This window comes from Phocoena phocoena, chromosome X (assembly GCF_963924675.1).
Source record: "Phocoena phocoena chromosome X, mPhoPho1.1, whole genome shotgun sequence".
Lineage (NCBI taxonomy): Eukaryota > Metazoa > Chordata > Mammalia > Artiodactyla > Phocoenidae > Phocoena > Phocoena phocoena.
Window position 1 is genome coordinate 67,465,672 of NC_089240.1, and position 27,269 is coordinate 67,492,940.

The following is a 27,269-nucleotide window of genomic DNA, read 5'->3' on the forward strand; positions in this document are numbered from 1 at the left end:
GACTTGAGGACATGGGAAGGGGAAGGGTAAGCTGCAACGAAGTGAGAGAGTAGCACTGACATATATACACCATCAAATGTAAAACAGCTAGTGGGAAGCAGCCGCATAGCACAGGGAGATCAGCTGGGTGCTCTGTGACCACCTAGAGGAGTGGGATAGGGAGGGTGGGAAGGAGACGCAAGAGGGAGAGGATATGGGGATATATGTATACACATAGCTGATTCACTTTATTATACAGCAGAAACTGACACATGATTGTAAAGCAATTATACTCCAATAAAGATGTTAAAAAAATAAAAAACTTGGGCTTCCCTGGTGGCGCAGTGGTTGAGAGTCCACCTGCCGATGCAGGGGACATGGGTTCGTGCCCTGGTCTGGCAAGATCCCACATGCTGCAGAGCGGCTGGGCCCGTGAGCCATGGCCGCTGAGCCTGCACGTCTGGAGCCTGTGCTCCGCAACGGGAGAGGCCGCAACAGTGAGAGGCCCACGTACCGCAAAAAAAAAAAAAACTTTAGAGACTAAAGAAATTCAAATGAGCCAAAAAATGTGAAATATTTTTCTGACATACAGGCTTTATACTTCTCAGTAACAGTGGTTCTGGCTACAAACCAAAGGACAGTCATTAGATCTAGGCAACAGAACAGTTAGGTAACAGTACAGTTATACTCTGTGTTATGAGCCATACTTGCACACATAAGTAGAAATAAACAAAAAAGCCATTATTAATTATGTCAAATAATAAATAATTTACTTAATAGATATTTGGCTTAAAATGCTAAAGCCAGTAATCCTTCTTCAATGTAAAATAAACTAAAACAACCACTCTTCCATCATATAACTGTGCTCATTTCATGAGTTTAAAAAAAAGTAAAAAGATTAAAAATTACTTACCTTGGGGCTTCCCTGGTGGCGCAGTGGTTGAGAGTCCGCCTGCCTATGCAGGGGACACGGGTTCGTGCCCCGGTCCGGAAGATCCCACATGCTGTGGAGCAGCTGGGCCCAGGAGCCATGGTCACTGAGCCCGCGTGTCTGGAGCCTGTGCTCTGCAACGGGAGAGGCCACAACAGTGAGAGGTCCGCATACCACACACACACACAAAATTATTTACCTTTTTAATCTTGGCCTTTTCAGCCTTTTCTTCTTTATCACATTTCTTGGCATTCCTGTTAAGTTCCTTTGCAGCAAACTTCAAGTTAAATAGGTGTTCTGAAATTATATGTTAAGGTTTAAAAAAAAAAAGTCATTTCCCAACCTAACTGAAAACAAGATATTAAAATTATAAAACTTATAAGATTATGCTATTTAAACCAAATATTCACAAAGTATTTGAGGAAACAGAACAATTTTTATCTCTTCCACATTTGTTTTCTGTTAAAATTAAGTTAATTATTTTAAGAAATAATTTTAGAAGAAAATAAAAGAAATAAATAAAACTTAATAATTTTAAGAAACTTAATTATTTCTATTAAAACAAACTGATGGTTGTCAAGGGGAAAGGTGCGGGGATGGATAAATTAGGAGTTTGGGATTAACATACACACTACTATATATAAAACAGATAATCAACAAGGACCTACTGTATAGCACAGGGAAATCTACTCAATACTCTGTAATAACCTATATGGGAAAAGAATCTGAAAAATAATATATGTATATGTTTAACTAAATCACTTGGCTGTATACCTGAAACTAACACAACATTTTAAATCAACCATACTCCAATATAAAATAAAAATTTTTTAAATTAAAGTAATGGCAAGAAAGATTAATTACAAAGGGAAAAAGAGCAACTTTATAGTAGAGAAACCTGGCAGATACCACCTTACCAAGGATAATATCACCAGTAATAAAACATTTCAACACCATTTACCTTCTGAAATGATGAACTGGGAAGAGTACAGCATACTTATATGGTGGTGTTGTCAAAAACATAACCTCAATTTACTCCAGAGAAACCGTCAGGGAATCCTGTACTGAGAGAGATATTCTATGTAAGGTATAACTGACCAGTGTTCTTGCCAAGCATCAAGTTCATGTAAAGCAAAGAAAGACTGAAGAACTGTTATAGAATGGAGAAGACGAAGGAGCCATGCCAACTAAATGCAATGCGTGATTGGATTCTGAAACAGAAAAAGGACATTAGGGGAAAAACAGGTGAAATCCAAATAAGATCTGTAGTTTAGTTAATATTGTAGTGATGTGGATTTCCTTTGGCTTATGATTATGTTTATGTAAGGTGTTAACATTAGGAGAAGCTTGGTAAAGGGAATAAAAGAAATCTCTGTACATTTCTGCAATTTCTCTTTAAGTCTAAAACTATTTTAAGATTAAACATTTTTAATTAAAAACGACAAAAATATAATGGGAATAAGACCCAAATAAGCAATACCACAAATCTTTCATTTTCATGACACAAGCAAAAACAAATATGAAGTAATGCACATGAATCTGACAAAGCAATGTGGATTATTTCAAAACCAACTGCTTTATATCATGATTAAATCACTATTAAGAATGATGCTATGTGTTTTCTGCCCTTTAGAAAAAGGTAAAATCTATTTTTTTAAACCCTGATTCTGTATTTCTTTGGGACATTTATAAAGGATGCAGGGTTCATTTTTTTGAAAGGCACACATACACTATATAGTTTAAAAAGCTAACTGTTAGTTTGATTATATCACTATCAGAAAATAAGCATTATTCGATTATTTACCAAAGCTAAACCATAAATTAACCTTGTTCATCTCTCAAAGGCTTCATAGTTTTAATTTAACACCTTATATTTATGGATAATGAGAGGGAAGACTTGCTACCATGAGTACTTTTCATCAACAGATATAACTAGAATTGTTAAGAAAATAAGTATATGTGTATGAATTTCTGGGTAGTTTTAATGTATCATATATGTTACATTTTTAAGTAAGATTTATCAATTTCAGCTAGGTAACTGAGAAAATTATAGCTCCTTTTATAAACAGGGTTTTTTAACCTAAGCACTACTGATATTTTGGGCTAGATAATACTTTGTTGTGGGGGATGTCTTATGTATTCTACGAAGTTTATAAGCATTCCTGGCTTTATCCACTAGATGACACTAGCAACCCCTCTGTTTTACGAATTACAATAACCAAAAATTTCTCCAGACATTGTCAAATGCTACCTGGGGAGGGGGGCAAAATTGAACCCTGCAGAGAACCTGAATCACTGAGATAGATGGAAATAAAGAAAAAGGTAATGATTTTTTTATTTTTCAAATCATCTCCCAAATAGAATTGCTGTCTCTGTAGAAAAAGTCACTATTGTTAAAAGCTGAATTAAGAAGCCAACTATTTTAGATGAATTCATATAATTTATATATTCATTGTTGTTTTTAAAGAATGATTTCAGTTTCCCTTAAACCTGAAATTTACTACAAACTGCAGATACTGAGGACTGACTACCTACTATAGCCAACTCTAATTTAATATTAATGGTTAAGAATGATCATGATATAAAATATTAGCCAAAAATATTAATAGGAGATCCATTACTAAAGTCCATTTAATACCATAAAGCTTTCCCCCCTTCATCCTAAAAAGACATGAACCACTTCCATTAATATGGAGGCCTACACATTTATAATAACACCTTGAAATACTGGATAAACTACAACAAATGCCCTTTTAAATACAGAGCTTAGATTGTAAAAATGGAAGGAAAATCCTCAGGAGACAGAAACAAGGAGGAAGAAGTAAATATTAGTAGTAGGTAAGCACTGAAGCCCCTGAAGACAAAGCCCCCTATGGAGCTCATGAGATGAGACGCTGGAACTGAATTTTCTGAATAAACCTAGAACCTTGAAGGCTACAACATTAGCATAAGGGTGTCATAGAAAGAAGTCTTATCAGCTGGCAAAGGAAGATGAGATGACAAGGTTAACTGTCATTATGGGCCTTGGCTCACAGCTGGGGGTGGAGCAAACTAGATAAAAGAAAATTAGACAAAGCTGAGGAGAAAATTAGCAAATTGGAGAGGCCCGCGTACAGCAAAAAAAAAAAAAAATTAGCAAACTGACTATAGATCTGAATTAAGATTAGAGTGAAAAAATAAGGTTAATATGAAAGAGAGGACAAGAAATAAAGAAAACAGAATAAAAAGGTCTAATATCTGCAATACCACAAAGATATAATAAAGACAATGTGCAAAATGTTACATTCAAAGAGATAATACTTGAGAGTCTTCCATAACTGATGAGAATAAAATCTTTAGATTCAAGAAACACAAATAAACAAAAAATCAAACAAAAAAACAATCGCAAGCAGAACATATAAAAATCAATCCAGAGAGGCAGAGTCAAGATGGTGGTGTGGTAAGATGTGGAGTTAGCTCCCCCAACAACTAGGGAGCCTGCCGGCCGCTGGTGGTGTATTCTAATGCCCAAGGAGACAGGAGGAACCCCAGAGTGAACCAGTTTGCAGGATCTTGGTTCGCAAGCCTGGGGTTAGGCAGAAGCTACTGCGGTGGGAGCTCCAAGTCTGAACCACTGGACTAACAGAGAACCTCAGACCCCAGGGAATATTCATAGGAGTGAGGTCACACAGAGCTCCCCATCTCAGCACCAAGACCCATCTCAGGTCTACCCAGTAGCCTACAAACTCCAGTGTTGGGAGCCTCAGGCCAAACAACCAGTAAAACAGCAGTACAATTTCACTCAAAAAAAAATAAGATGGCAAAAAATATACCACAGATGAAGGAGCAAGGTAAAAATCTACAAGACCAAATAAATGAAGAGGAAATGGGCAATCTACCTGAAAAAGAATTCAGAGTAATGATGGTAAAAATAATCCAGAATCTCAGTAACAGAATGGAAGTACAGATTGAGAAAATACAAGAAATGTTTAACAAAGATCTAGAAGAACTAAAGAACACACATAGATGAACAACACAATAACTGAAATGAAAAATACACTAGAAGGAATCAATAACAGAATAACTGAGGTAGAAGGATGAATAAGTGAGCTGGAAGACAAAATGGTAGAAATAACTGCTGAGGAGCAGAATAAAGAAAAAAGAATGAAAAGAATTCAGAACAAGCTCAGACACCTCTGGGACAACACTAAACACAACAACATTTGAATTATAGGGGTCCCAGAAGACAAAGAGAAAAAGAAAAGGTCTGAGAAAATATTTGAGGAGATTATAGTTGAAAACGTTCCTAACATGGGAAACGAAATAGTCACCCAAGTCCAGGAAGCACAGAGAGTCCCATACAGGATGAACCCAAGGAAAAACACACCAAGATGCATATTAATCATATTAACAAAAATTAAATTCAAAGAAAAAAAATATTAAAAGCAGCAAGGGAAAAACAAAAAATAACATATAAAGGAATCCCCATAAGGTTATCAGCTGATTTTTCAGTGGAAACTGCAGGCCAGAAGGGGTGGCAGGATATACTTAAAGTGATGAAAGAGAAAAACCTACAACCAAGATTACTCTATCCAGCAAGGATCTCATTCAGATGCAATAAAGAAGTCAAAAGCTTTTCAGACAAGCAAAAGCTAAGAGAATTCAGCACCACCAAACCAGTTTTACAACAAATGCTAAAGAAATTTCTTGAAGCAGGAAACACAAGAGAAGAAAAAGACTCACAAAAACAAACCCAAAACAATTAAGAAAGTGGTCATAGGAACATACATATCGATTAAATGCCCCAGCCAAAAGACACAGACTGGCTGAATGGATACAGAAACAAGACCCATATATATATTGTCTACAACAGACCCATTTCAGACCTAGGGACATATACAGACTGAAAGTGAAGGGATGGAAAAAGATATTCCATGCAAATGGAAATCAAAAGAAAGCTGGAGTAGCAATACTCATATCAGATAAAATAGACTTTAAAATAAAGACTGTTACAAAAGATAAGGAGGGACAGTACATAATGATCAAAGGAACAATCCAAGAAGAAGACAAAACAATTATAAATGTTTATGTACCCAACACAGGAGCACCTCAATACATAAGGCAAGTGCTAACAACCATGAAAGGAGAAATCGACAGTAACACAATAACAGTAGAGGAGTTTAACAATGGACAAATCATCCAAACAGAAAATAAATAAGGAAACTTAAGCTTTAAATGACACAATAGACAAGATAGATCTTATTGATATTTATAGAACATTCCACCCGAAAGTGGCAGAATACACTTTCTTCTCAAGTGCACACGAAACATTCTCCAGGATAGATCACATCTTGGGTCACAAATCAATCCTCAAAAAATTTAAGAAAACTGAAATCGTATCAAGCATGTTTTTTGACCACAATGCTATAAGATTGGAAATCAATTACAGGAAAAAAATTGTAAAAAACAAATACAGGGAGGCTGAACAGTGCACTACTAAATAACCAAGAGGTCACTGAAGAAATCAAAGAAGAAATTTAAAAAATTCATAGAAAAAATTGACAATGAAAACACAATGACCCAAAACCTATGGGATGCAGTAAAAACATTTCTAGGAGGAAAGTTTATAGCAATTCAATTATAGCAATTCAATCTCACCTCAAGAAACAAGAAAAATCTCAAATAAACAATCTAGCCCTACACTTAAAGCAACTAGAGAAAGAAGAACAAAGAAAACCCAAAAACAGTAGAAGGAAAGAAATCATAAAGAACAGAGCAGAAATAAATGAAATAATAATGAAGAAAACAATAGCAAAGATCAATGAAACTAAAAGCTGGTTCTTTGAGAAGATAAACAAAATTGATAAACCCTTAGCCAGACTGATCAAGAAAAAAAGGGAGGGGAGGCAAATCAATAAGATTAGAAATGAAAAAGGAGAAATCACAACTGACACTGCAGAAATACAAAGGATTATAAGAGACTACTACAAACAACTATATGCCAGTAAAATGGACAACCATGAAGAAATAGACACATTCTTGGAAAGGTACAATTTTCCAAGACTGAACAAGGAAGAATTAGATAATATAAACAGACCTATCACAACTAATGAAATTGAAACTGTAATTAAAAATCTTCCAACAAACAAAAGTCCAGGACCAGATGGCTTCACAGGTGAATTCTATCAAACATTTAGAGAAGAGCTAACACTGATCCTTCTCAAACTCTTCCAAAAAACTGCAGAGGGAGAAACACTCCCAAATTCATTCTACAAAGCCCCCGTCACCCTGATACCAAAACCAGAAAAAGATACCACAAAAAAAGAAAATTATAGACCAATATCACTGATGAACATAGATGCAAAAATCCTCAACATAACACTAGCAAACAGAATCAAACAGGACATTAAAAGGATTAAAAACCATGATCAAGTGGGATTTAACCCAGGGATGCAAGGATTCTTCAATATATACAAATCAAACAATGTGATACACCACATTGATAAATTAAGGAATAAAAACCATAGGATCTTCTCAATAGATGCAAAACAGCTTTTGACAAAATTCAACACCCATTCATGATAGAAATTCTCCAGAAAATGGGCATAGAAGGAACATACCTCAACATAATAAAGGCCATATATGACAAACCCACAGCAAGCATCAAACACAATGGTGAAAAATTGAAAGCATTTCCACTAAGATCAGGAAAAAGACAAAGATGTCCACTCTCACCACTCTTATTCAACATAGTTTTGGAAGTCCTGGCACAGCAATCAGAGAAGAAAAAGAAATAAAAGGAATACAAATTGGAAAAGAAGAAGTACAAATGTCACTGTTTGCCGATGACATGATAATATGCATAGAAAATCCTAAAGATGTCACCAGAAAATTACTAGATCTAATCAATGCATTTGGTAAGACTGCAGGATACAAAATTAATGCACAGAAGTCTCTGGCATTCCTATACACCAACAATGAAAAAAACACATAGAGAAATTAAGGAAACACTCCCATTTACCACTGTAACAAAAAGAATAAAATACCTAGGAACAAACCTGCCTAAGGTGGTGAAAGACTGGTACTCAGAAAACTATAAAGCACTGATGAAAGTAATCAAAGATGACATAAACAGATGGAGACATATACCATGTTCTTGGATTGGAAGAATCAATATTTTGAAAATGACTATACTACACAAAGCAATCTACAGATTCAATGCAATACCTATCAAACTACTTATGGCATTCTTCACAGAATTAGAATAAAATATCTTACAATTCATATGGAAACACAAAAGAACCCGAATAGCCAAAGCAATCTTGAGAAAGAAAAACAGAATCAGAGGGATCAGGCTCCCGGACTTCTGACTATACTATACTACAAAGCTACAGTAATCAAGACAGTATGGTACTGGCACAAAAACAGAAATATAGATCAATGGGACAGGATAGAAAGCCCAGAGATTAACCCACACACATATGGTCACCTTATCTTTGATAAAGGAGGCAAGAATATACAAAGGAGAAAAGACAGCCTCTTCAATAAGTGGTGCTGGGAAAACAGGACAGCTACATGTAAAAGAATGAAATTAGAACACTCCCTAACACCATACATTAAAAAAAACTCAAAATGGATTAAAGACCTAAATGTAAGGCCAGACACTATCAAACTCTTAGAGGAAAACATAGGCAGAATACTCTATGACATAAATCACAGCAAGATACTTTTTGACCCACCTCCTAGAGAAATGGAAATAAAAACAAAAATAAACAAATGGGACCTAATGAAAGTTAAGAGCTTTTGCACAGCAAAGGAAACATAAACAAGACCAAAAGACAACCTTCAGAATGGGAGAAAATATTTGCAAATGAAGCAACTGACAAAGGATTAATCTTCAAACTTTATAAGCAGCTCATGTAGCTCAATATCAAAAAAACAAACAACCCAATCCAAAAATGGGCAGAAGACCTAAACAGACATTTCTCCAAAGAAGATATACAGATTGCCAACAAACACATGAAAGAATGCTCAACATCATTAATCATTAGAGAAATGCAAATCAAAACTACAATGAGATATCATCTCACACTGGTCAGAATGGCCATCATCAAAAAATCTACAAACAATAAATGCTGGAGAGGCTGTGGAGAAAAGGGAACACTCTTGCACTGTTGGTGGGAATGTAAATTGATACAGCCACTATGGAGAACACTATGGAGGTTCCTTAAAAAACTACAAATAGAACTACCATACAACCCAGCAATCCCACTACTGGGCATATACCCTGAGAAAACCATAATTCAAAAAGAGTCATGTACCAAAATGTTCATTGCAGCTCTATTTACAATAGCCAGGACATGGAAGCAACCTAAGTGTCCATCAACAAATGAATGGATAAAGATGTGGCACATATATACAATGGAATATTACTTACCCATAAAAATAAATGAAGCTGAGTTATTTGTAGTGCGGTGGATGGACCTAGAGTCTGTCATACAGAGTGAAGTAAGTCAGAAAGAGAAAAACAAATACCATACGCTAACACATATATATATATAGAATCTAAGAAAAAATGTCATGAAGAACCTAGGGGTAAGATGGGAATAAAGACACAGACCTACTAGAGCATGGACTTGAGGATATGGGGAGGGGGAAGGGTAAGCTGTGACAAAGTGAGAGAGTGGCATGGACATATATACACTACCAAACGTAAAATAGATAGCTAGTGGGAAGCAGCCGCATAGCACAGGGAGATCAGCTAGGTGGTTTGTGACCATCTAGAGGGGTGGGATAGGGAGGGTGGGAGGGAGGGAGAAGCAAGAGGGAAGAGATATGGGAACATATGTATATGTATAACTGATTCACTTTGTTATAAAGTAGAAACTAACACACCACTGTAAAGCAATTATACTCCGATAAAGATGTTAAAAAAAAATTTCACATGAAAACAAAAACAAAAGCTCGAGCAATCATCAACCTTAACAGTGAATAATTAGAATTCCTTTTAAAATCAGTACAGTCATCCCTCTGTATCTATGGGTTTGCATCTGCAAATAGAGGCCCAACTAAGAGATGTGCATATCTGCAGATCTGGGTATCTGTGAGGGGAGGGGGTGTTGGAACCAATCCCAGGCAGATACCCAGGGATGACTGTAACAAGAAAGTGATTATGATATATATATATATATATATATATATATATATATATACACACACACACACATATTTTTTTAAATTAAGCATTGTTCTGGAGTCCTACCAAGCATAAGAAAAATAAAAGGTATATAGATTACAATGGAAATCATCAAAAAATCATTACTTGAAAATACCCATAGTCTCCAACCCAGCAATCCCACTCCTAGGTATATACCATAGAGAAACTGTCCCCAGCTGACACAGCAAATATGTACAAGTGATCATAGCAGTATTGTTTATAATGACAGAAAACCATGGAAACAATCTAAATGTTCATCACTAAATAGAATGGATAAATTGTATGATATTTCTACAATAAAGCAATTATACTCCTTTATTGGATGTTTAAAAAGAAAAGGTACAGATGTTAAAAAAAAAAACTACATAGAGGTGAAAGTGAAAATGACATAATGAATGAATCTGAAGAACCATCTTGAATAAAAAAGAAAACATTATACCACACACATAAAATTGGAAAATATGCAAGGCATTAATTATATCCTAAGAATGTACACGTATGTGGTCAAATATAAACAAATGCATGGAAATGATAAATATGAACTTTTAGACAGTGGTTGCCTTTGGTGGGGAAATAAGGGAGATGAGTTGGTAATGTTTTATTTCTTAAGCCCAGTGGCAGGTAACTGGTCTTTTATTCTTTTTTGTACTTGCTCTTGGGGAGGTGAGGATTAAAGTTACATGATTTTTGTAAAAAATTCATTTCAAATAAAAGGTTAGATTGAGAGTTTATAGTCCTGTTCCATGAGATGGTATCCTTGCAATTTAAAAAAGAGGGTTGCTTGAAAATTAAAAGAAAAAAACCCAAAAGCATGTATTAAATAATACTGGTAAATGGACAACACTGTTAGGAATGTGTAGTAGTATTATAACTTGGATACACTGAACCTGTTTGTGCTTGATATAAATTTAATATAAAATAGCTCTTCTCCAAGGCTGTCTTCAAACATTCTGGTCCTAAATTTTAAGTATACTCTGTGGAAACACTAATTTGAAATTTACAGTGTCAGTAGCTACTTACTCTGTATTCCCATGTTACTTTATATATGATGTACTTTTCTGTATTTCATTATAATTCTTTGTTTACATGTCTACTTCTTTAACTAGACTATGGACACCCTGAGAATATGGATGAACCCTAATTATCCTTATACCATCAGCTTAGTGCAGTGATTAATGGAAGTACTCAATAGTTTTAAGTAAATGAATAGTAGAAAAAATGTTTTGCAATGGTACCTGATATACTGGGGAAAAAGCATCACTGATGTTGGGCAAGAGGACTCAATTACACATATAAGCTTAAGAATAAGTTTACTCTAATACAATGATGTTTATTTCTGTAGTATATTAGGATTCTACATGATTCCATTCAGGAAAAAAAAGGGCTCTGTGGCTAAGAGTGAGAAAACCAATGTCATAGCAGATCCCAGACTTTTTAAAAAATCCTTGGACTGGTATAATTAACAGAAAGAATAGCGCAGCACCAAAAATGTAGGAAGGAGAGTCTCACAATAAAGGACGGCTTTTAAAATTGAAGACATTTGGTTTTGGAAAATACTTTTTACATGGTCTCTTCTTATTTTTCCCATTTTGACTCATAAATATAGTGTAAAGCACATGATTCCATAGAGGTGGACTACATACCTTAGACTACCACCCCTGCCAAATATATTCATATGTGTCTATGTATCCCAGGCAACCTGTAAAACCAGTGTTTTTCTGATGATGTATCTTTTGTCCTAGGCCAGAAATCAAAACACTCCTCCGTCTAAAACCTTGCCTCTAACTCTCGGGTACCTTCTACAACCAGGATAGGCGATTCTTAAATTCAGGTGCCTGCTATTCAAATAATCACCCTCTGTATACACTACAATAAGTGAATATCCTCTATTGCTAATGTGGAAAATAATGGCGTTGATTCAACCACTAAATTGAACTATGAACCAGAGTTGATATACTGTGAAATATTTTAGATATTTTAGTTAGCTGTAAATCCTTGGAGTATTTTTCTATTTGGAAAAAATAAAACTGGCAGAATAATCTCCTTCACTGACTAATCATAAATTCAATTTGGCAAAGTGGTTGCTATTAAGACAGTATTTATTTTTCTTTGCCAACTGAAAAGACAATGACTGAAATACTTTATTTTTGATGGATTGAAGGTTTAGAAAGGCTGAAGAGTAATACATATTAACATGTATAGAATAATGCATAAGGCCCTAAACTAGATCTTGGGTAATCCCAGGCTCCAGCAACTTGTGCTTCAGTGATGATGGCCTCCACCAGTTACCTGACTCTATGTCTTCACATACAGCTCCTTTGTCCAGTGTACCCTTCTTCCTCCCCTCCCTACCATCTTCCTCTTAACCACTATGAGGTTTATTATACACCACCATGCTTACTTTTTTGCTAACATAAACACTGACTCCGAAAAATTGGTCTCAAAGATCTCCATTAATGGCAGTAGGTTTCCCTCCTCCTGCCAAAATCCATGCAAAAGGAAAACACTAACTCACTTAGCCCTTGGGATTGATAAATAAGAAAAATCAATGAATCATCTGAACAATTATTTCAAATTTTCAGAAAGTAGTATTCCCTATCTTCTAACTCTATAAAATTAAAATTTAAAACATTACATCATACAGGTGTACCTCTTTCTTTTTTTTTTTTTTTGCAGAACGCGGGCCTCTCACTGCTGTGGCCTCTCCCGTTGCGGAGCACAGGCTCCGCACGCGCAGGGTCAGCGGCCATGGCTCACGAGCCTAGCCACTCTGTGGCATGTGGGATCTTCCTGGACCGGGGCATGAACCCGTGTCCCCTGCATCGGCAGGCGGACTCTCAACCACTGTGCCACCAGGGAAGCCCAGGTGTACCTCTTAATAGGAAATATATCTATGAATAGACTTGTCTTCGAGAAAATCTAAGCTAGGTCCTCCCTAAAGTGATTGTGTTGATTCATCGTTTTCCAAACTCTTTTTAAAGCAAAAATCTCAAATGCAATGTCAATATATAGAAAGAGTAGCTCTGCATAACCCTAGGACTTGATCAAATATAACTGAAGTGCACTGTAAGTTCTGGAGGCACTATGGAAACGTGAACACACCAGAGACTTTGGAGCCGAGCTCAGATCCTTTACACTTACAAGCTCTGTAGCTTTCTTAGCTTTAATTGCCTGTTCTATAAAATGAGGACACTACCACCCGTCTTCCAGGGTTGTTTTGAGGTTTTGAGATAATATATAAAATCCCCAGCACAAAGTTTGGTACATAGTTGATGTTCAATAAATTGTCAGTACCACCTCATGATTTAGATAAGTCACCTATCTTAACTGGGCAATACAGCTAGTCAGGGAATAAAAAAAATCCCAATGTGTCTTTAAAACATTCTATGTTGGGCTTCCCTGGTGGTGCAGTGGTTAAGAAGCTGCCTGCCAATGCACAGGACACGTGTTTGAGCCCTGGTCTAGGAATATCCCACATGCTGCGGAGCAACTAAGGCAGTGCACCACAACTACTGAGACTGCGCTCTAGAGCCCGCGAGCCACAACTACTGAGCCCACACATCACAGCTACTGAAGCCCACACGCCTAGAGCCCGTGCTCTGCAACAAGAGAAGCCACTGCAATGAGAAGCCCGCACACCGCAACAAAGAGTAGCCCCCTCTCTCCACAACTAGGGAAAGCCCACACGCAGCAACGAAGACCCAACACAGCCAAAAATAAATAAATTTAAAAAGGAAAAAAAAAAACATTCTGTGTGATTTCATTTAATAGCAATCACACTGCTGACAGGCAAAGGGGAGAAATCACCTATGCCTTAATAGATTATTGCTTTAAAATTTAAATAACAATCATTAGGGTTCCACATATTTAATATGCATACAGAAGGAAACCTTGCTCTAAGATTTCAATCTGCTTCCTCAAGAAAAATGGTTATAGTCAGTTTACTAGCAGAAATTCATAGTAGAACTCTTACATCCTGCCTACCTCTCTGAAGTGGGTGGAGCAACACCAAGGGAAAGTAAGTTATCCCAACATAGTAGGGCAGAAAGCTATTTGATTCCAAGTGCCAACAGTAGGATTTTACAATCCTTTACATAGAAGTAAAGGTTGAAAACAAAGGAGGTAAGAGGAAGGAATAAGAATGTTCTACTAGCACCTGCCTGCTCCAGAATAAAGCAGTGGTGCCATACCATAGATGGTTATTCATACATTTGATGAGAAAAAGTGGCATTATATACCCAACTTTCCTCTTTTTCAGCTCCCAGCATCTTCATCATCCCTTGTGTATGTCTGGGAGGTAGAGTTTGGGAACACAGAAACTCAGGGAGATCTTCAGAATTGAAAGAAACCTTAGAGATCGCTTGTCAACTTCCCTCATTGTACAGATGTGAAAACTGAAGCCTAGAGATGGGTAATTAACTGTGAATAGAAGAACAAGAAGGAATTCAAAGCCAGCTCAACTCTTATTTCTCTTTTTGTATTTTAACTTTCATAGTGAATTGCTCAGAAGTGATCCTCAAATAGCATCAAATGATGAACGATAAGCATTCCTTACATAAAATACTTCTTGTAAGACAACATTCTACTAGCAAGCCAGGACATACATTGTAAGACTACTGTCAGGTGATATTTAAAAAACAAAATTTGAACTATTATTAATATCTTGGTTAAAATATCACAATACATTTGTCAACACTAGCAAAGCCTCAGGGACTCTGATCTGTAATTCTGCTTTAGGATGTAAAGCCATTCACAATGGAGAGCATTTTTAAGGTAGCTGGCAATTTTTGCCTATAACACAGTCTCATCTGTCTAGGTGACTACAAAAGGAGACAATGATACCAGTCCAGTTCACAACATCCCTTTCTTTACTCTTATGTCTACAGTACCTATTATCTACTTCGTTGCTTCTCAACCTTTTTCAGGTTAGAATCCCCTAGAGAAAGAGATGTCAGCGACAAATATTTTCCCCAGGAAAAGGCACATTGCCATACAGCATAAACTAACATGATATTGTAAAGCAAACATACTGTAATAAAAATTTTTAAAAATAAATAAATTTGGCTATTCCATCAGTTGTTTAAAATGATATTGGATCTAATCCAACATAACTTCAGTGTATCTATCTGCCCAAGGACAGAAGTCACAATTACTATGCTAATTCAATTGTGTTAGCACATTTATTCTTCTTACATACTGTAACAATGAGATTTCTGCATTTCAAATAGGTGACAAATAAATGTTACTCAAGTTTCAGTTCAAGTTATTTATTTATGAAAGACAGGTCTGAGTCCATATGTCATTTTCTTCCTCTATACTCAAAGGAAAAGGTCTGGATTCTAAAAAGAGGACCAAGAGAACTAACCACTGCCAGACGGTATGAATGAAGTCCTCACTTCCTTTGATGGACTTAAGAGTAGTTATAGTTCATTTTTGTTATGTATTAAACTACTGATAATAGTACCATTAATTTTAATTATAGTCAGGCATACATACTTTTCAGTGAAAGAAAATTAGTAACTATCTTATTATTGGAAATCACATAGAGTAGGTTTTTAGGTGAGCAAAAGTAATTTGCATTATTAAAGTAGGAAATAAAAGCAGTTTTAGAGCTATTATCTCAAACCCTTCCAAAAGATCTGGCAAAAAAGATAGCAAATTGTACTCCACTTCTTAATACTTAACATGTTCAAAACTTCGTAATTTAGTAATCCCTTACATTTCATTTTACCTTCACAAGAGCTTTATAAGGCTGACAGGTCAGTTAGTATGTTTACAGATGAGTAAACATTGCATAACAGAGGCTATATGAGTTGTTCTAACTCACATGTTTCTTAAAAGGCAGAACCGGGATTGGAAATTGATCTTCTGACTCATAATCCAGTGCTCTTTTATGATGGTGCTTTAATAAAAATCATCTAACACAACTACACTTCTATAAATTATATCCTTTAAACTGGGCCTTTTAGTCATCTACTCTGTTCATGAAATGACCTATTTCTGCACCTCCACAAAGGTTCACATTTTATTCTTGGTTTATCTTGGCCAGTTCAGCACCAAATATGTTACCAATATTCTCAGTACAGTTTACATAATTTAATTCTCTCACCAAATGTCTTTCTATATTTCAGACTTACAAATTAATGAATGAAAATAGTTTCAATATGAGCTATCAGAGAATTTCTATGACCCAATTTTGTTATTTTGCCAAGTTTCATTCAATAGCAAGATATCAAACTACTCTATTTCTGTAATGCCAATTTCTGGAAGAAGGACAACGACATGAAAATCCTGTGATGGTATTTCACTTGCAAAAAACCACCTCATCCTTCTTCAATTCAGAGCTTCACACAGTTTGGTTCCTAACCTTGAACACATTACTTAAGTGGTAACACAGGTGCAACTGATGGATTTTTGTGGCTTTAGGAAACTATGAGTTTCCTCACGTGCTAAATCAGATTATTAACAAGCAAGCAATCAACTTAGTTCGGAGGGCTGGTATTAAGAACTCATTACCAGTCACCTCCATCCAGAAAAAGGAAGAAGTTCCACAAAAACTATTTGCCCTCGTTACCCATTCAAAACCTATACCTCTGCCCCAAACCTCTGGCAAACTGTCGCCTGCTTCCACACCACTCTCCTTCAATTTTTCAGAAGTGGATAAATTCCCTGAAAGAACAGGTGACAGTAGCCTTCAACAAGGGAGGGTTCGTGTTCAGTAATCTTCTCAAAGCAGCCCCACGTCCCCTGATTCAGGATGCTTGTGGCTACCAGGAAAACAACAACAAACAAAACAAAATAAGCTGCCAAAGCCTACCAATCGGAGTCAGAACCCTCATCCCTCCTCAACTAGACCTAAAAGGTCACCACCAGGCACCTTCCAGGGCTCCAGGCCCTCCTCTCTCCCACCTCTTTAAGCCCTAGCAGCAGCTTTTAAGAAAGGAAAGGATACTCTCCATATTCGACATGGTCCCACGACTTTTCTTGGGAGGCGACAGGCAGGGGCAGCGGCAAGGATTTGACTGCAGTGCGCTCAGAGCGCGACTCTAGCCCTGAGCTGCTGCCGGCCTGGCTCCTAGGTCCGCAATCCCACTTCCTGTTTCTGCGCGAAGAAGGCGGGGGTGGGGTGCGCGTGGGGGGATGGAGCCGTCCGCGTCCGAGGGGCGGGGCTGGGGCAAAGCCAAAATGGCTGCTGCTCTGAGAGGCGGATAGGGTGTGTGGCAGTCGCTTCCGTGCGTTGGGGGTTAGAGCGCAAGAGGTTAAGCCCCTCCCCTTCGTGTCCTTAGCTGCACCCAAGCCTAACCAGCGCCTAACGGTTTTCGTCACCCAGCTTACTTTTCTAGTTCTTTCTTTTGTCCTACTCCAAACTCTCTTTAACCTTCTGCCCCACCTCTTCCCTCAGATTTCACACTATCCTTGACCCCTCACTTTTGTTCTCAGAGCTTGTCTTACGGATGAAGGAAAAAGGTATAGGGCTTTTAAAGTACTTTAAAAAAAGTTATAATCGTATGAAATAAGGGATTAGCGGGGTTGGTAGTTTTGAGTTGTGAGGTTCAATTAAAGTGTTAAAAAGGATATGATCCTAAAGTTTTTGGTTAGATGGGGAGGACGAAAAAAGTTAAGCCTAGGTTTAAGAGGTGAAGTTGCCGTGAAATATATATTCGTAATAAATAGTTTATTATTATTTTATAATAGATGGTGTAAAATATGAAAATTACTACCAAATCTTTAATGGACGGGACGTTAATAAAAATGCTAAATAGCGGTTAGCATTTATATGTGAGTTATTAATATATCCAAAGGTAATTAATTAGACGCTGAATCTCTAGATTTATGGGAAGGAAGGGGATCTTTGGCGTTGGTGTCGCTGCATTTCAATTCAAAACTCTTAGACATTCCAAGAAAGAGCTCAGAGATACTACTTTGGGGGGAAAAATAGCTAGAATAATTATACCCTTATGGAGGAATTTTATAAGCTTGGCGTTTAAATTTTTCTTATCCTTAATATTTAAATATGTGGGTAAAAGAATGAGTAAATAATTGGCTAAGCCTCTTTTTACCTTTAGGATCATTTCCTGTTGAAAACTAAAATGGTTCAAAAAGCTAGTGTTTTACTCTTTTGTGTTGACTATTGGTAGGCTTCAGACTTATCGAATTATAAAACCCTTAATGCTGGAAAAACCTTTTTGAGTATAGTTCTGGGGAAGAACAATCTGTAAACCACATCCATAGATAAAACTGTATAAAGATTTTTATTTATATCTCTCCATATGTATATATTTGGGATGCAAGATTTACTTTTATGGAGACAGACAAAAGTTGACAGATTTCATTATTGTTTCATCACTTTCCATACTAGGTAAACAACTAACTGTATTTCACAGTTTGAGAATTCTTTTTTTGGTAAAAAGGTAAAAAAGAATGTTTTAACAAGTTCGTCCCTAGGTTTTTAATATGTGTTAACACAGCTCTTTCAATAAATCCACATGTTGATAGAACAATCCACTAAAGCGTAAGCATTTCCAAGTTTTATGTATTATAGTTATATTCATTTTTAAAAGAATAAGCCTTTTTTAAAAAGTGTTTTTAAAGTGTTTTTGCAAATTGTAGAACTTCTTAGGTTGGGATCAGGTTTTTAGTAAAGTTAAAATCTGAAGAGATTTGTCCAGTTAGGGATTTGTTATTGCTGTCCATCTAAAGTAAAAAAAAAAAAAAATACATAGCCTATATCTTTGATTTACTAACCACTTAGAAGATTAAGAAGTTGTTTTTATTTTTATGAGTTCTAAACTAATTTTTACTCCAAAAATTGCCCTATTCCTTGAACATCTTATTTCTTAAAGTTAGATTTAATAATTCTTTTGATCTTAGGCACAGTAATAGAACTATTGAATGTATATGCATATTCAGTTGTAACTGCTGCTGTTGAAAGCAAAGAATTGAAATCTGTTAAAATCATAAACTTGTTTTATGGCAGAGCAAATATATTACAGAGAAAGGAAATACATCAAATTTTAATTGTTTTTATTAAACATTGAATGCCTATAAAACAATATTTGTAAAACATGAGTACAGAATAAACAAAAGCAATACAACAACCTCCTGTGACTTATCACCCATTATGAGAAAAGAAAATTACCATTCCCTATAAATTCCCTTATGTACTCCTTTCCTAATCACATTCCTTTCCTTCCCTCTTTCGAGGCAACTACTGTCTCAAATTTATATATATTTTCTCTGTTTTTTAAATACTTTTACCAATAGTATTTGCATCCCTAAACAATATGTTCTTTAGTGTTGCATGTTTTTGAACTTTGTGTAAATGAAATCATAACTTTTTCTTTCTTCTTTGACTTGCTTTTGTAACTCATCATAATGTTCCTTATTTGTGTTGCTACATATAACCATAGTTCATTCATTTTCACTGAAATAGGGTATTCTACTGTATGAATATATCATAATTTATTCATCTATTCTCCTGATGGTGGTTATTTGGGTTGTTTCCACATTAATATAGCCTCTAAGAATATATTGGTGTTATATAAACACATACTCTGATTAAACACTAAGATCAATAACTTATTTTAGTCTCCTAAACATGTTAGTATGAAATATGGAAATGTTTAGTTTATCATAGTGATGATTAAGTTTAGTGTTTTTAAAGCCAGATGTAGTCTTTAAAATATAATTTTACTCTCTCACCCTAGGCACAATTATTCATTCATTGTTCATTGCATTTAGTCATATTTCCTGTTGTTTTGAGTTATCTTAGATATTGGCTTTGTTTCTTCCACTCTACCAGATTTAGTAATACCACCTACCCTGTCTAACCTAGATAGGCAACTACCTTTTTCTTCTTTCACTCTTAGAACAGGGCTATAGTGATAAAGATGATAGGTATAGGACCTCCCAAACTGTTCTTTGTGGACTTAGTTAACTCTAAATAAGAAGGTTTAACTGAAACAAAATAAGTCACATATTGATAAACTCAGATATGGTAAAATTCACCTATTGAAACTTAGGTGTGTTTTAAGAGACCTTGAATTTTTACTGGGATAATTGAGATGTAAAGAACCAATATAGTGTCTTAACTCAGCAGCTATTGAATGTGTTAAACTTCAGCATGAATAAAGCTAATGTGGTAATTATAATTCTCCCAGGAAATTGAGTTATTTTCATGATTCTTCATTCTTAGTTCTCTAAATATTTTGCAATCCATTGTATTACAAAGAACAAGCTTTCCTTTTTAAAGTTAAAAACATTTATAAAACAATTGCAGTTAAAATCTAAATTACTTAATTTTTAAAATTTAATTTAGGTTGTTTTGTGACAACACAACGTTTTTGTTATATTTTAGCAAACAATTTCAAGATGATTAGAAAATTAAATGGTACATAACAGTTAAACTTTCCTTGAAGTAGAAAGAAAGGAATACATCAGAAAAGAAAATGGTGCATTATATAGTACCTCTCAAACTTTAGTGTTCTTGTTAAAAATACAGATGGTTGGGCCTCACCTCTATAGATTCTGATAGAATAAGTTTGTAGCAGGGCTCAGAAGTCTATATTTTGCGTCTGTTTGTGTACTGGAAATGAAAATTCTAATATAGAGAAATATAAATCTTATTATTCTGCCTAAAATAACTCAATTTGGATGGAACTTCATGGTTTACAAAGTGCTTCTTATACATCATTTCGTTTGATACTTAAAGTAACCTGAGGCAAACTGGCAGGTATTATTATCCTTTTTACCAATTAAAAAAAAAAGAAAAACAAAGCTCAGAGAGATTATATGATTTACCTAAGCAATTGTTTGTTTGTTTGGTTTTTCTGTACGCGGGCCTCTCACCGCTGCGGCCTTTCCCGCCGCGGAGCACTGGTTCCAGACGCGCAGGCTCAGCCACTCTGTAGCACGCGGGATTTCCCCGGACTGGGGCACGAACCCGCGTCTCCCGCATCAGCAGGCGGACCCCCAACCACTGCGCCACCAGGGAAGCCCCAGCCTAAGCAAATTTTGAGCAAATGGAGTCTGTATTCAATTCAGGACCCTTTGATTCCTAATCCAGTACTTTTGAATGTACGTAGCAGATTGGCAAGGAAGAATCATGAATAAGACCACTTCTCCTTGCTTTCTATAGCTCAAGTACCCATTTAGCATAAGAGTAAAATGAAGAATTATTCCAGCTGGCTGGCAGTCTTTCTAATTTCTATAAGCAGAGTATTCAGTTTCTTGGAAATCCTAGCAAGGTATAGACGAGGGTCTCTCCTGTTCATAATGGAAAAACTATTTTCTTAGGCAGACAAAGAACACCTTGCTGGTTTCATTGTTCTCCTGTGTTTTATTTGATTTTCAAAATTTCATGGTCTAGCACTCTTTAAGTGGCAGGTGAAAGAGATTAGAGCTATAGACGAGGTAAAGCTCTTTTAGCTGAGGCAAATAGAAGACGAGGTGGGAATAGAAGTTTAAAGACAAGAGGAATTGGTTTGAGTGGCTGCCATAGGTGACCTGAAAAATTATCCATTTTATAATTAGGAAGTGAGAGATGAGCAAAAGGAGACAAGATGTTACTTGTCTTGTTACTATAAAATATTGGTTATATTCCCTGTTCTATACATTACACTCTTGTAGCTTATTTATTTCATACATAGTAGTTTGTACCTCTTAATCCCCTTCCTCCATCCCTCTACCCAGTGTTAACCACTACTTTGTTCTGTGTATCTGTGAGTCTTTTTATGTTTTGAAGATTCCACTGCATATATATATATATATATATATATATATACACATATATATATATATCTTCTTCATCCATTTGTTGATGGACACTTAGGTTGTTTCCATATCATGGCTATTGTAAATAATGCTGCTGTGAACATTGGTGTACATATACCTTTTTGAATTACTGTTTTCCTTTTCTTCAAATATTTACTCTGGAGTGGAATTGCTGGATCATATGGTAGTTCTATTTTTAGTTGTTTGAGGAGCGTCCATACTGTTTTCCATAGTGGCTATAAGCAATTTACATTCCCATCAACAGTGTACTAATGTTCTCTTTTCTCCACATCCTCTCAAACGTTTGTTATTTGTTGTCTTTTTGATGACAGTCATTCTGACAGGTGTGAGGTGATATTTCATTGTTTTTTTTTTGATTTGCATTTCCCTGGTGATTAGAGTTGTTGAATATCTTTTCTTGTGCCTATTGGACATCTGTATGAGTTTTTTGGGGAAAATGTCTATTTAGTTCTTCTGCCTATTTTTAATTATTTTTTGATGTTGAGTTGTATGAGCTGTTTATATATTTTGGATATAAATCCTTTATCAGACATATCAATTGCAAATATTTTCTCCCATTCAGTAAGCTGTCATTTCATTTTCTTGATGGTTTCCTTTGCTGTGCAATAGCTTTTAAGTTTAATTAGGTCCCATTTGTTTATTTTTGCTTTTGTGTCCCTTTCCTTAGGTGACAGATCCAAAAAAATATTCCCAAGAATTATGTCAAAGAGTGTACTGCCTATGTTTTCTTCTAGGAATTTTATGGTTTCTGGTCTTACATTTAGGTCTTAAATCCATTTTGAGTTTATTTTTATATGGTTTGAGAAAATTTTCTAATTTCATTGTTTTACATATAGCTGTCCACTTCTCCCATCACCACTTATTGAAGAGACTGTCTTTTCTCCATTGTATATTCTTGCCTCCTTTGTTGTAAATAATTGACCAAAAGTGCCTGGGTTTATTTCTGGGCTGTCTATTTTGTTCCACTGATCTATGTGTTTGCTTTTGTGCCAGTACCATGCTGTTTTGACTACTGTAGATTTGTTGTATAGAATGAATTCAGGGGCGTAATACTTCCAGCTTTGTGCTTTTTTCTCAAGATTGCTTTGGCTATTCAGGGTCCTTTGTGGTTCTATATGAATTTTAGGATTATCTGTTCTAATTCTGTAAAAAAATGTCATGGGTATTTTGAAAGGACTTGCCTTAAATCTGTAAATTGCTTTGGGTAGTATGGACCTTTTAATAATAATAATTCTTCCAGTCCATGAACACAGGATATCTTTCCATTTCTTTGTATCATCTTCAAGTTCCTTCAATGTCTTATAGTGTTTAGAGTGTAGGTCTTTCACCTCCTTGGTTAAGTTTATTCCTAGGTTTTTGTTTTTTTTTTGATGCAATTTTAAATGGGATTGTTTTCTTGCTTCCTCTTTCTGATAGTTCATTATTAGTGTATACAAAAGCAACAGATTTCTGTATAATAATCTTGTATCTTGCAACTTTACTGAATTCACTTATTAGTTCTAGTAGTTTCTTGGTGGAGATTTTAGGGTTTTCTATATATAGTATTATGTCATCTGCAAATAGTGACAGTTTTACTTATTCCCTTCCATTTTGGATGCCTTTCATTTCTTTTTTTTTTCTGATTGCTATGACTAGGACTTCCAGTACTATGTTAACTAGAAGGGGAGAGAGTGGGCCTCCTTGTCTTGTTCCTGATTTTAGAAGAAAAGCTTAGAAATTCATTTTTAATAAAGCTTTTCCTTATCTCTATTATTTTACCATCCAGGAGCTGTTTGAAAAAAACTCTTAAAAGAAGAGAAAGCGAAAATAAGAGACTTTTATCAGAAGAGCAGGTGAATGCAAGGTAAAAAGCAAACAAAAAAATACTAGCTCTCTTAAAAGACTATCCTCTACTCCTGTACCCCATTTTACTGGCCACAGAACCTATACACTTAGCTCCAGATACTAATTTTATTTAGTATTACTTTCTTACTACTTTTCATCCCAGATCAATTTTGGAATCACAAGTCAAAATTCTGTCAAAGTCCTTCCCCTGGTTTTAGAAATTTATCTAGTGATTGTTTAAAACAGAGTTAGCATGCTTTATACATTTTTCAAGTCCTCTATATTTTAGTACTTATATTCTTTGATTTTTGAATTTTATTTTCTTCAAAATCAGCTATAGTGTGGTCCACTGTTCTTACCTCTAGATCAAGGTTTCTCAACCAGCACTATAAACATTTTGGTCTGGTCAATTATTTGGTTTTAGGGGCTGTCCTACATGTTGTAGGATGTTTAGTAGTATCCCTGGCCTCTACCCCTTAGATACCAGTAAGCCCCTGCCCCTCAACCTGTGACAACCAAAAATGTCTCCAGAGATTGCCAAATATCCTCTAGAGGATAAAAATCACCTCCAGTTAAGAACCACTGCTCTAGCTCTAGAATGATCTAGCACTGCCTTTATATTAAACTGATAGACACACAATGACAGCAACAAAAACATCTTTAAGCTTACTCTTTTTCAGGAATAACCATAGCAAGATCAAAGCAACATAACATCTCTAAGTTTCAAACCATTTTACTATAATTAGTAAAATTTATACCCAGGAAAGGATTTTTAAATCATTGCAAAATTTTTCACTTTGGAGGCAGCGGCAAGAGCAAGGCATTTGGAATCATTCAGAGCTGGGTTTGACTTTCTGGATCTTATACTGAATAGCTGCTTATCTTGGACAAGTTATTTAACCTCTTTATGTGTCAATTTCCTCAGTTGCAAAAACAGGGATAATAGTATTTATTTCCTAGGTTTATTGTGAGATTATCTTGAATGTTGGAATAGTTAGAATAGAGGCTCTCAGACAGTTAGACATAGTAACTAAGTAATGTCCTCTCTAGCCAAAAAACAAACAAAAACCAGAAAACAAAAACAAAACAAAACAACCCCCTCCCCTCAACAAAGAGTAAACATCATCAAGGAAAGTATCTGAAACAAAAGAGAAAACCATACTGATTGATTTAAAAGCATGCCTTTGGTGCTTGGAAAAATTTAGGCATTTATGTTAACCATTCCTTGAGAAAGAATTAATGTCAAGAGAAGGGCTAGAGAAAGACAGTTACAAGTGCCAGAGGGGCTTTGATCAGAATATACTTTTTAATATTCTTCTGTATAGAAACAATGGGTAAATGTTGATTGAGTCAGTGTGTACAATCATAGAGTGTATGGGTAGAGTAAATATGAATTTGCTTCTAGAATCTTGAGCAACTAAGAAGAGGTGATCTTTCTATGACTCATCCAACTCAATGTTAGAAGGAAATAGTCATTGTTTTTTATTTTTAATAAGTTAAATAACAGTAAACATGCTTCTAATATTAAATGATTCTTTTTATAGTTTTAGAAATTTTATTTTTATGAGAAATTTTTTAAATTAAAAAATATAAAGAATAATATAGTAAACACCTGTGTTTCCACCTCCTCCAAGAATGTACAGCAGTCAAGATTTTGTCACAATTCTTTCAAAATAAACAATATGGATTCTTTCAAAATAAACAATATGGATGAAGTTGAATTCTCCCTTTACCACACTTACTAATCTTATACTTTATACTCCCTCTTGAAGACAACTATTTTATGATGTATTGTGTATCCTTTTACATGCATAAATATACATTCATGTATAATATACAATATTTTGTATATGTTTTTTAAATTTACATAAATATTACATATAGTATATGTCCAGGTTCCGTACTTTTTTTTTTTTGCGGTACACGGGCCTCTCACTGTTGTGGCCTCTCCCGTTGTGGAGCACAGGCTCCGGACGCGCAGGCTCAGCGGCCATGGCTCCCGGGCCCAGCCGCTCCGCGGCATGTGGGATCTTCCCGGACCGGGGCACGAACCCGTGACCCCTACATCGGCAGGCAGACTCTCAACCACTGCGCCACCAGGGAAGCCCCCAGGTTCCATACTTTTTACTCAGCATTGTTTTTGAGATCTATCTGTGTTGATGTATCTACATTTGTATATATAATAACCCATCATATTAATATGCCACATTTTATTTATCTATTCCCCTCTTGATGGACATTAATAGACTGCTTTCATTTTTCTTTCACTTATAGGCAATGCTGCTGTGACTCACTGTGTCTCACTGTACACATTTGCAAGAGTTCTCTAAGGTATATACTGGAAGTGGAATTACTGGGACATAGGATAGAAATAACTATTTTAAAATAAAAGAAGTACTATTTTATATGTTAAAAGGTTTTATGTACTGAGAAATGAAGATTCAAAAAGGAGTTAAATTTGCATGCATTTTGTGGAAGAGCTGGCTTTTATTTGGGAACTGGTGCCTTAGAAGCCAGACATGCCTGCTTATTTCAAGAACAATTCAATGAAATAGATTGCCTCCTGTGTGCTCAGCACTACACAGCTGACATTATCAGTAGCAGAATACTGAGCTGGATGGACTCTGAGTCTGATTTAGAATGGCTTTTATTATGCTCTTATTCAGTTAGAAGGAAAGACTATCTACAGGACAAGATGAATGTATCAGGCAAAATTCTACAAAGGATAAATATATCAGGTTAAGTGCCTATTTGATTTGCATAGCTCTGGTCTAGAAGGTTTGTCATATACTTCCATCCTCTCTGAACCTCACGGTTTTAAAGACAATTGTTAGTCAGTTGTAGCTGAGATATACTAAAACTTAACACTTCCATGTATATAGTACTTTCCTAAAATGGGTATTGGGTAAGGCATGTGAAGATATAGAGGGAAATATACTTATGTATCACTTGATCCATGATAAAACTAGAATAAAAGAGGCAACCAGTTAAAAAACAAATTCTGATAAGAATGTAACGAAAAATAAGAATTTATTTTTAAGTCAGGTCCTAAGCTGAAGCTTAATCAGAACTAGGCAATTATCCAGACAGAAAAAGTAATAACCTTCTATTTCTGTTTTTCAGATTTAATTCTTTGTCAAAAAGAAATCATCCAATATTTCACATCTATCTAACTGAAGTTCACTATTTGGAGGTAAGAGATAAAGTTTAAAGAGACACAAATTTATAAATTAGAGGGAAAAAGAGGGGTTATATAACTTGATAAAGACCATTTATCAGTTTGGTGTGAATTATGCCTTTCATTCTTTATTTCAGCCTTCAGATAACCCATCATTTAAGGTGCACTTATGAACAGGGTAGAAAGGATCATCTTGAAAATTCCCTTTGATAATTATATTAATAAATAAAGTATGATTTGCATAAATAGTTGTTCAGCTTTGGATAAAAGGAAAGTGATTATAGATATACATTTGACAAGCCTATGCTCCAATATATTATTCTTTTACATTTCTTTTGTTTGTTTGTTTAAAGTTGTATTACTCTATT

The 27,269-nt window shown here is 35.5% G+C and overlaps 1 pseudogene; it reads right to left on the reverse strand.

Annotated features, from left to right (window-relative positions):
- LOC136142159 (charged multivesicular body protein 1B2-like) overlaps nt 1–27,269 on the reverse strand; it is a 61,804-nt pseudogene that overhangs the window by 13,018 nt on the left and 21,517 nt on the right.